Raw genomic sequence first — 11,504 nt, 5'->3', positions numbered from 1 at the left:
AGAAAGACATCCACTGTGATGAAGTCTTTTCCCCACTGCTGTTGCCATTATTGTAAATTTAAATGTATTAAGAAATGATCAGATAAAAGAGGGTTTTCAGGAAATACTGTTAAATGTTCAGTTTCTATGCCATATGTTAGAACAAGATCTAGAGTGTGATTAAAGTGGTGGGTGGCATCTACCATGGGAGAGTTAACGGGGGCTATGCTGCCTCTAGCTGAGCTGGCTACAGGGGTGTGGCTATCTTTGGGATTTTCAAGGGTGCGAAGCTGGGTCTCCAATTCAGTGATCCTGGCCTCCAGAGCTGCAAACAGGCTACATTTGTTACAAGTATTGTTATTACTAAAGGAGTCTAAGAGTAACTAAACAAACAAACCAACACAATGATCAGAAATGTGCAGGAGCGGCAGGTGAAGAGGCCATGCTGCTAGCAAGTTGGTTATGAGCTAAGCTAAGCTAGCAAACCCCTAAAGACAAAAAACTATAAGTCTGCTATGAAAATTTTGAATTTCTATGCTATAAAAGACATGTTTCAGGATTTTGCCTCAAACTGATGTTTGTGGAACCCAGAGAGTTTATGAATTGCAGATGTTTTTCACTTGTCAAGAGACATAGGAAAACACAATACAAAAGGTCCTTTTAAATTAAAGTCCAGTTAAAAGTTCCTTTAGTCAAAGTTAATGTGATAACTGGGAAACATCAACAGTGATTGTGAATATGAACATAACAAGCACCTCTGTTAGACAGTGGAAAAAATAGTAGTGCTAAATGCTAAAAATGAACCACCCAATGCTAGCATGCATCTAAGGATTACAGTATGTTAATTCTAAATTGCTCTTAGGTGTGAATGTATGTATCAATGGCTTTCGCTCTCTCTCTCTCTCTGTTGGCCCTGCAACTGCCTGACAACTTGCCCAGGGTGTACCCTACCTCATTCCCTATGGCATGGCTCTTGCCCCACCACGACCCTGAATTGGATAAGTAGAAGAGAATGAATGGATGGATCGATGAATGTTTAGCTGTATTTGTTTTGTACATTAACACTAATAGCCCAGGTTCCACCATGCTCTTATCATAAGAACTTGTTGGTTACACTAATCGTGCTAAAAGGAATATTATTTGGACACTGAAATATGTATGCAGATGGTGTTTTGTTCAACAATCTGCATTCTTGTTTTAGGCTGTGTTATATCTAGTTGTTTCATAATTTCCTCAGGACCACTTGCTGCTTTGAATGACAATACACAAAGAGAGACCATGTTATGCTTTTCGGGGCTTTCTTTTTCCTTTGGAGTATTAAAGCTTTTGCTTCATATGTAAAACATTTGCAAAGTTGCAAAGGCCAAAGAGACTTTCTCCCAGAATCACTCTCACTGCCTGATATGCCTTATTGGCAGGCTTTCTTTTGGTATGTTTTTTCCCATGGAACACATTTGCATAATTCCTTTCTAGCAGCATGTTTGGTACATGCTTCAACAAAGCTGGTTATAGCAGACGCCTGGGAAGAGTTTAGCTAGAGGTGTCACAATAGTGAGATTGTGTGCACTAATCAAGGCAGAATGGGCTTCTGGGATTGAGAAAGAGAGAGAAAAATGGAGACTTTCAGACCGAGAGTGAAAAAAATACCACATAAGACCACAAACGTAGTAAAGATGACATTTTGACATCCAAGTCTATGGAGAATGACTCACTTTGGGAGCCTGCAGGTTGTTGCTTGCTTTAACAAATCAAAAGAGCATTAATCTTGACAGCTAGACTGATTTGTGAAATCAAATACTATCACACAGTCTGTACCACACAGACTGCATAAAAACTACATCAGTTTTTATCACAGCCTCCCTTTTTATTAGGACCTCATACCTTGTGAAAGACAGGTAACTTTTTGGGTCTCAGTCAGGAACAGCCAAAATTTTATGACTTGATAATTGCCTAATCTGACTTAGTGACCACTGCAACAAAATTTGTAATCTTTTAGCAGAACGTTGGCTCCAGTTTTTAACAAAAACATTTCATTTAGCTACAGCTTCAGTGTTATATATTAGGTTCATATTTTTACATGCAAGATACTGCTAAATAGCTTACGATCATCAGGAATAACTGATACCTCTGGTTGTAGCATCCAAATCTAAGGTGGGAACATTAATGTGTGCTTAACCTATCTGAAAGAGAACAGGGTGAAAGAAGATAATTACGAGGAGAAAAGTGGGGGAAATGATCATGGGGCCTTTCTGCCCAATTATCACAATGAAAGAGCCTATTAATTGTGAGTCAGTATCCATAATATATCTGCTCTGACAGAAAACAGAAGCTGGGATCCTTTGGTAAATTGCAATCTGGCTGCTGGAACTGGATTTCTAATTGTGTTCCCCCAAAAGTGCTGGGTGAAAGGGTGGGGTAGGATCAGCATGGGAAGCGAGTGCGTTTCCTCAGTGAAGCATCAGTATGGTCAGCAGAACATTCAGTCACAGCCAGTGACCTAGAAATGCTCTGCAATCCCCAACAAAGCAGAAGAATCAGGACAATAAAGCTCTTATTACCCCCGGACGACAGTTTCCATCTGACAGAACAGATTATACAGGCAGCTGAGCTGAGCCAAGCTGGGCCAGGCTGGGACCAGACTGCCAAAACACAAAGGGTGACGGCTCTACCAGGAAGAGACTGTGGATCAGTTCTTTTTTGACAGTTTATACATGTACAGTGAGGCCTCACGGTGGAAATAGTATCACCAAAGAGTGCCGAAATTATGTTCACCTGTCTTGTTCAACCTTCCCCTCTACACCTAACCCTATGCTGAGGTTTAGTTAACAGTGTTGGATGTATTTGTTTATTTTTTAAAATGACTAAAATAGTCGCAGAATTTGTCTGACTGTGTAAATCACTGCACAAAGCTGCAAAGTAGTTATGTATCCAATCCTTTGATTATGTCTGTGCATGTAATTGTAAGGTCACTTAGCTAGATTTCAGAGGACAGCTGTTACACTGTGATTCAGTATTATGTTTTTGATCATAAATGTCTGTCAGCTGTTAAGGAGCTCTAGTTCAAATGTTAAAGACGCACCTGCAAGATAAGTACACCAGTGCTGAAATACCAGTGAAGAGGAGAACAGGACCCCTGGTTTAGTTCTTTTTTCTTTTTTTTTACTTCTGTCTTTAAATCCAAATCTAGTAAAACTATAAGATGTATTTTATATATAAAGCTAACCAGCAGTGTATAATCTAGCTGCAACATTAAGGTGATATGCAAATCACCGACAATTATCTGGTAATACAATGTTTTGAAAAGTACCAGCCTGCATATGGAGTCTTACTTTTGTTTGCCTGTTTTGTTTGATGACAGTGTTATTTTATGTAATTTCATCTGAATTAGTGTACAGGTCTACACATGACTCTAAGTAATAAAAAAGTAGTGCCTATTGTTTTTCTACAGCAGTTTACTTCTTATCACATTCTAATTAACTGTGTAAGAATCAAAGATTGTAGAGAAAGATCTGCAAAGCAACATTACAAAAACAAAACAAAACAAAGAAGGAAAAAAGCTCAGAATTTCAAATGGCTGCTAAACTTTCAAATCACAGCAGAAGAGAACCCAGACATAAAATATTCATGCAGCCCACAACAGGCAGGCAGATACTGAATTCTTCTGAATGCTGACCGCTCCTGAATATAGATGAGAGGACGTGACCAGAAGCCAAACATGTGTTCTAACATAAAATGTCACTGTGCCCTGGAATTCAGTTATTCACACAACTAAACAATGAGTGAATGTCTCAGTACGGCACTCTGCACATACCACAATACAGCACATTTTTACAGCGGACAATGCATCTTGTTGTCACTTTAATGTTTTGAATCATTGTATTGAGGCAGGTTAGTCTCCACTTATTTCCAGTCTTTATGGTAAGCTAATCTAACCAGCTGTAGCCCTGTGTTTAACATGTGGATGTGAGTGTGGTAATAGTCTTTCACTCTGCATCCCAGTTAAACTTTTCCTGTAAAATATGAGCACTTTTAACTCAAATCTCCCACTATTATAAGTGATCATCTTTTCTAACACTTAGGGTTGAAATACCACAGTAGTAATTCTTGCTGTTTTTTATGGCAGAAACATTTATGCAATTGTAGAATTTTTAGCATGCGTATTCTTGCATGCAACTTTATTTTTCAGTGCAAGAAAAATGCCCTTTCTGGAACTCATTAAAATTCAGTTCAATGTCTTGCTTATTCCAGTTGTTTGTAATGCATATCTTTTTAAAAGGTGCAAAAAAGTGTAACAGTAGGAGTTTGATTTGGAAATAAAATGACGTTCTTTTTTCAGCTAGAAAAGGGGGTTGCTTAAGTTGGTGTCATAGAAAGAGCACCACCCGTGTCTGTTATTAAAACACACCTGCCACTATATTGTTCAAAAATCCTGATGCTAAGCATGTTATATTCACTACTCACTAGTACAGTGACAAAAAATTATGTTAGTTGCAGCTGATAATTGTTATCATAGTTATTTTATTAACCAGCTGGCTTTAAGTACCACAGCAGATAAGAGCCAATGCGAGGGCCAGTAGCAGGGCCTGAGGTTGTTAATTTTAGCATCACAATGTTGCATTTTTTATTGATTAAATTTTGGGAGGCTTTTATTGTGTACAATAAAATAGTTGTGAATTTTGTGCTGGTAAAAACTCCTACTGTGGTGACCTCTTGTGGCACAATAAGAGCCATTATGAAAAATGGCACAGGATATATACCCAGTTCTTTCTGATCTTTGGTGTCAATTATTGGTATATAATTGACAGGTAATCACAAAAACACAGGTTAAGTCCATTTTAACCCTTTTTTAGTTTAGACATATTTTATGAAAGAAGGTTGTTGAAATGAAATAAAAAGTTCCTTTAAACAAACTTATGATTGTCTATCCACCGGAGGCAAAGGTAAACACACATACACAAACACACTCACTTACTCACTCACTCACAAACACCCACACCAAGACACACAAATATAAATGTACATGGAGGATGGAGTGTGTCCTATCAGCAGATGTGTTGATGACTGCGTCGGGAATGACATTGAGCGTAATGTCTATACTGAAAAGCCGGCATGGCTTTTCAGTATAGCACATGCAGTCAAAGTTTTTGTCGAACAAGTTGATGTCATCTTGTGAGAGACCACCGCTCACAGTCAAAGGTCCACCCCGGTGTTGCTGCTTGATCTGGTAGCGACATGAGTGCAGATGAAGGAACACGTCATCATCCCAGTGCTTCCTTATACAGCGACCTTGGCCCTGGCATAGTGCATCACTGCAGAGGTGTGTTGCAGTGGAAACATTCACAATGTACCTGTTCATAACCTGCTCCAAGTGATGTTGTGCATCAAAGCAAGAGTCCTGCAGGGTTGTGGGATTTGATTAAAATGTTATGATTGAAGTCTTGCATGAAAGATACCTAAAAGCAACCAATTTCCTATCAAAAGTACAATCTACCTCTGTGTCTGTGACATTCATGTCCCCCCAAGATATGATGCCAGCAGCGCCCAGAGCAGCAGCTTCTCCAATGGTGTTAACCAGATCAAACTGCAGAAACAGAACAGAAAGAGTCAGAGTAATGTTGACTGATAGTTGAAACTCATTATTCATGTATAAGACTAAAACAAGTCTATTCTCTAAAATACATACTTTGTAGCAATTACCTAATTCCCTGATAACATGTGTTTGTTTGTGTGTTTTTAAATGTCATGTATTGTTACAGGTTTTTATGAAATCATTGTTTAAGACTGAGTGCAGGCACGTGGGTGTAATCCTGAGTATAATGGAAGATTTGATGGGAAATTAAGTAAACAAACCATGTTTATTGTTGTTCCCTTAAAGCTTTAGTTTAATCCAGTGAGTAAATAATACACTTATTAGAGTTAAAACTTTTATAAAAAGAAGGATAACAAAGAATGTAGCTTCAGGACAATTAATACTGGTTTCACTTTTGAAGGCTTTTAAAAATTGAAACATAAGAACAAAAAACAAAAGCAAACAAACAAAAAACAGAATTGTATGTTTCCATGTACTCTGTGCTCTGCTAAAGTAGCTTTCCATGATTCACTGTCTACTTTGACACTATAATGAATAAAGATGAAGAAAACATCTGCCTGAAAAAAAAAAGTTTTTTGAATAGCCTGAAGCCTGAGCTATAGTGCTGGAAGATGTTAGTGAACAAAGTTTACTGTGAATGAGAGCCTTGTACTTAGAAAGTAGTTCATCCCTAAATTATATGTTGGATGGCAGATACCTTTCATTCCATCAAGGATTGGTGAGGCATACAGAGCACAAATTGTTTCTCAAGGTAATATAATACTGTGTGTTGAGCAGTGATGTCTTACTTCTGACACGTAGTCATCAACGCTGTCCTTGTACACAGGTCTTATGTAGGCATAGATAGGGATTGAATAGGTGCTTTGGGGGAGGGTTGATACCCTCATGGCTTCCTGGATGTGATGGCGAACAAACAAACGAGCTTTCCAGGAGTCTTTGAGGACCAACTCCAGGTAGATGGAAGGAAAGAGTGCCGTGGACTCTTTTCAGAGCCACAAAAGATTGTCATTCCTCTGCTTCTCAATATCAGGACACTCTCCAGTGAAGCCCACCATGTCCTGGTTATAGTCACAGTCATAGTTATAACAGTCAGGATACAAGTAGTAACCCCAAAGTCTTTTTGGCCTCAGTTTCTTCCCAATTTGGATGGATTGGACAAAATACCTCTTGGCTGCTCTTTCAAACACAATCTTTGCCCTTTCCTCTGCCTCGTCTTCAGAAAGTGAAGTGTTCTTCTTTTTGACCTTTTCGATTGAAACCTCTCGGTAGATATCTTTGCTTCCCCAGTTTCGAATCCACTGCGGTCTCCACTCTTTAAAGTCAAGCACAGCCAGGTCAGGTCCATCGGTGGGAATAAAGTGCTTGATGTCGTCTGCAGCATCGTCATGGTGGTCCTGCATGTCTATCATTTGCGGAAAACCTTCATCATGCATTTCTCCAGTGTCTTCGTCCATATAGGGAAAGATGTCAAAGCGGTCAATGTAAAATATGGAGATGCTTTGGTTGGTCACCGTTTTCAGGGTGCTGCTGACAAAGCTGAAGTAGGAGAGGTCAAGGGGCATACCAAAGTGGATGTTACACAGTTCAGTTGGAGCATTCCACGTGAACATGAAGTGATGGTCAGGAAGGATGGGGTAGTCTGTCCTTGGTAAGGACCTACAGGAGGATATCAGGGCCATTGCGCTGACAAACAGGAATAAAAAATGCTGTGTTTCATGGATCAGTTTCACTCCATACATTTTGTAACAAGAATGAGATCTGTCATAAAAGGAAACAAACACCAGTTAGGTTCGAGGCCCTTATATTGATATTCATCTTGCTTGGACAGATTTGTGCTGATGCCAGACTTATTGCTCTTTTTCTGTCTTCAAAAGGGGCAAAGTATAAAAGATGGAATTTCATCATTGAATCATTTCTTAATTTTCCCAACATTTTCTTGTTCTTACCACATTCCAACATTTCTTTTGTATGCATGACAACAAGATGGGCTTGCCCCTGCATGTTCACGAAGTGACGACTTCAGTATTTAGCTTCACATGCAAAGACACTAAATTCCTAAATTCCTTTTGCAGGAGCAAAATTTTTTATAAAGCTACAGGGGACAGAACAATATAATAATAACACCATATATCCAAACAAAATTCCATCTTATAAAATCTTCCAAAACAATAACCTTTGGAAGATTTACAAATGTTGCAAATACAGTTACAAACACAATAAAATTGCTAAATCTTCATCAACAAAGTTTTTTTTTCTTCAAATTTTCAATTTTAGTTTTATTGAACTTGATGAACTAATGATATATATTCTTGTTAGTAAATGTAAGAGAAGTTGGGTTAAGTAATGGCAGGGTGCAAGTCTTTAGAGCATCTTATTGATTCAGTGCTCAAGATTATTTTTCACACAAAAATTTCACCAGGATTTAGGTTTTTTTCCCCATGCTTTGCAGACAGCAGTGAAACCTTATGACTTGCTCTTTGTTTTAGCAGAAGATGTGTTGTGTTCTCAATATACTGAAGAAAAAGAGCTGACTAAGCAATTGCTTGGCTTTCCCTTTGGTCTTCCCTTGTTGTATAACAGAAATGTAGCTACTCAGTAGGTACAATATATGTCTCTGATGTTCTCAATTCACTCAGAACAGTTACAAAGTTACAAGAAATATTGATAATAGCAATGTGAAATTTCCACAAAATGTTTCCACTCTGAATTGCCAAAGGCTGCAGGGGGGGGCGACCGTGGCTCAGGGGGTTGGGAAGCGTATCTGTAACCGGAAGGTCGCCGGCTCGATCCCTGGGCTCTCTGTCCTGGTCGTTGTGTCCTTGGGCAAGACACTTTACCCTACCGCCTACTGGTGTTGGCCAGAGGGGCCGATGGCGCAATATGGCAGCCTCGCTTCTGTCAGTCTGCCCCAGGGCAGCTGTGGCTACAACCGTAGCTTGCTTCCACCAGTGTGTGAGTGTGAGAGTGAATGAATAATGGCATTGTAAAGTGCTTTGGGTGCCTTGAAAAGCGCTATATAAATCCAATCCATTATTATTATTATATCTTTTTATCCTTAAGAAATGAAATCATCACTTGAAAGTATTTTGTATTTACCTTGGCTACCTTTGTTTAATATAATTAAAATGTTTCTGTTGATCTGAAATATTTAAATGAGTTGATTGCAACAACTAAATAAATGTTAAATGGACTGCTGTTTATATAGAGGTTTTGTATTCTACTTCAAAGTGTGCCAACAACATGCCTTATATACCCATTCATACAAGCACCTTTTCTACATTTAAGTGCTTTCTATTTAACATTCACACACACGGTCATATGGACATGCAATGTATGAATTGCTTGGTTACTTTGTTGCCCCAAGTAACAAATCACAAATAAGTGTGTGTGTGTGTGTGTGTGTGTGTGTGTGTGTGTGTGTGTGTGTGTGTGTGTGTGTGTGTGTGTGTGTGTGTGTGTGTGTGTGTGTGTGTGTGTGTGTACATGTTTAGACATCTTCGTGAGGACAGAAAATTGGCATGCTACTTTATCATACCAGCAGTCACTTATGGTGATGAAATGCCCATCCCTACGAGTTTGAAGGCAATTTTTAGTGTCAGGCTTCCAATTAGGTTATGGTGAGGTTTAGGCTGAGGTTTAGGATTAGGCATTCATTTTTGATGGTTAGGGTTAGGATAAGCGGCTAGTGTGTGTGTGTGTGTGTGTGTGTGTGTGTGTGTGTGTGTGTGTGTGTGTGTGCTCTGCAGTGTCAGAGCAAAGTGCTCTACTTTGGTGAAATGGTATTATGAGGTCTTTAAGATAAGATGAGGCCTGATTATTTAAACACTTTGTATGTGAGGGGAAGGATTTAAAATTTGATTCTGGATTTAACAGGGAGCCAATAAAGAGAAGCCAGTATGAAAGAAATATGCTCTCTCTTGCTAGTACCTGTCAGTGCTCTTTAACCATCTATTCCTCAAATCTACAACTCTCCTAAGACGAAATTAAGCCTTTGGATCAAATGCAGCAAACTCAGGGAGTTTTTAGGACATCCTGATGATAATGAATTACAATAGTCTGTTGCCAGTTAACCTGATTAGTTTTCAAATGTTCATCCAATTGTTTTTTATTGTACAATTTACTTTTCACAAAAAATCTAATTTAAAATGAGTTAATATTTTTTAACATTGTGTATCTTCTCAATTGAAACATTTAATATGTTTTTTGTTTTATTGTGAATAAAATATGGGTTTATGAGATTTGCAAATCCTTAAATTCTGTGTTTATTTACATTTCAAACACTGTTAAAGCATTTTGTGAACTGGGTGTAGTTTTGCAAGGACAATCCCTGTGATTAACATAGTTTTAACAGTTATTTTAAAAAAAACCTTGACCTTACAAAATGTTTCCTAACCCACATAATGATAGTTTTATTTGAGTTCTATTTATTCAACACTACACTCTTTCCGAGTCATATTTAAAGTAGAAAGCATTTCAGAGGTGCTGGCAAACTTTACCCTATAATAAATCCCTACTAAACTCTCAATCAAACTTTAAATATAAACATGTTAATCAGGTAAATGAGATATCATTAATTATGTACTTACTTGTTCTGGGGGTCCAATTTGTTTTGGTCCAAAGTAAGCCCTCAGTGAGTAATTAATACCCGTTAGTCTCCTCTTTAAATAAGCTCTTGCAAGTGCTTGAATTATAGGTGGAACACTTGTGGTAGCTTGTCAGAGCTGAATGATCTGCTGCCTTGAGGTGTTCCCTCCTTTTTGGGCTATCTTGATGTGTTCCAGGTTCCCTCCTTACTGCCTGGAGGAAGATAGCTGAGGAACCTCTGGGTTGAGGACAATCTGTCCTACCACTCGCAGACAAAGTCTCTGTCCAGACACGCAAAGAATGTGAGTGTTTGAACTTGGTCATTTGTTTGTGGAAATGTAATAAGAAGGAAATCCACCTTTAGGTTAGTTATCAAAGTGATAAAATGCATGAAGGACCAGGTGGCTGGTTTCACTAAAGATCTTTACTCATAACAACAGATTTTTAAATGTTGTTTTTACATTTAAAAAAAAGGAAGGGTGTATTTTAAATTGTGCCAAGTAATTAAATTCTGTAAACTGTTTCTACAAATTACTAACTTTGATTAACACTAGACATTTTATACAGACCCATAATGTTTCTGTTTCAATGTTTCTTACGCATACTCCATGTATATAGTTTCACTCACATATATGTATATATATGCTTTTTATTTTATTTTATTTATTTATTTGTTTTCCCCTTGTTGTATATTGTTTTCTCTTCTTACCTTTGCACCTTTGTGGTCCACCTACCCAATTTCGTTGTGCAAGAAACTGCACAATGACAATAAAAAACTCCAAGTCTAAGTCTCATTTTAAGGAAATCTCTTGTTTGGTTAAGATTTGAAACTCAATAAGTCTACAGTACAAATAGTCTAACCTTTGTGGAACTATATACGGATGGGAATCAAGAACCAGTGCCCAGTAGTTCAGAGAGCACGATGCCATAGTCAGTGTTGGGGAGTAACGGAATACATGTACCGCCGTTACGTATTTAAAATACAAAATATGAGTAACTGTATTCCGTTACAGTTACCGTTTAAAAAGGTGGTATTTAGAATACAGTTACTTTGTTGAAATAAATGGATTACACGGCGGTACTTCCCTGTTTCATATTGTGGCGGGTCAGGACTGTTTGGGTTTTGTTTGACAGCTACGTTCTGTTGTTGCAGGCGGTTGCCATGGTTACATGGTGACGCTCTCTCTCTGCGTGTTTCCTGGGTGAGAGAGGCCTTTTTGTTGTTGTTGTGCTAAGCTAATAGAGATTGACAGACCACGTGACTTTCGCGCATTGCATGCCGGTAACTCGTGGCAAAACAATCCAAGTACCGCATCAAATGCAAGCATTTGCAGCACCGCAAAACGTTCAT

At 38.4% G+C, this 11,504-nt stretch overlaps 1 pseudogene across 1 annotated transcript; it reads right to left on the bottom strand.

Moving 5' to 3' along the window:
* Window positions 1–499: 499 nt before the first annotated feature.
* LOC146514974 (hyaluronidase PH-20-like) lies at window positions 500–7,771 on the bottom strand (annotated as a pseudogene). Its single transcript, XR_014875187.1, has 3 exons — window positions 6,358–7,771; window positions 5,471–5,560; window positions 500–5,374 (listed from the first exon to the last, which is right to left on the bottom strand). The product of XR_014875187.1 is annotated as a hyaluronidase PH-20-like (transcript).
* Between the last annotated feature and the right edge of the window lie 3,733 nt (window positions 7,772–11,504).

The sequence above is a fragment of the Neolamprologus multifasciatus genome, chromosome 7, assembly GCF_963576455.1.
Source record: "Neolamprologus multifasciatus chromosome 7, fNeoMul1.2, whole genome shotgun sequence".
NCBI classification, from domain to species: domain Eukaryota; kingdom Metazoa; phylum Chordata; class Actinopteri; order Cichliformes; family Cichlidae; genus Neolamprologus; species Neolamprologus multifasciatus.
Note: the sequence above shows the minus strand (reverse complement) of the source record. Positions and strands in the feature narration are given on the sequence as shown.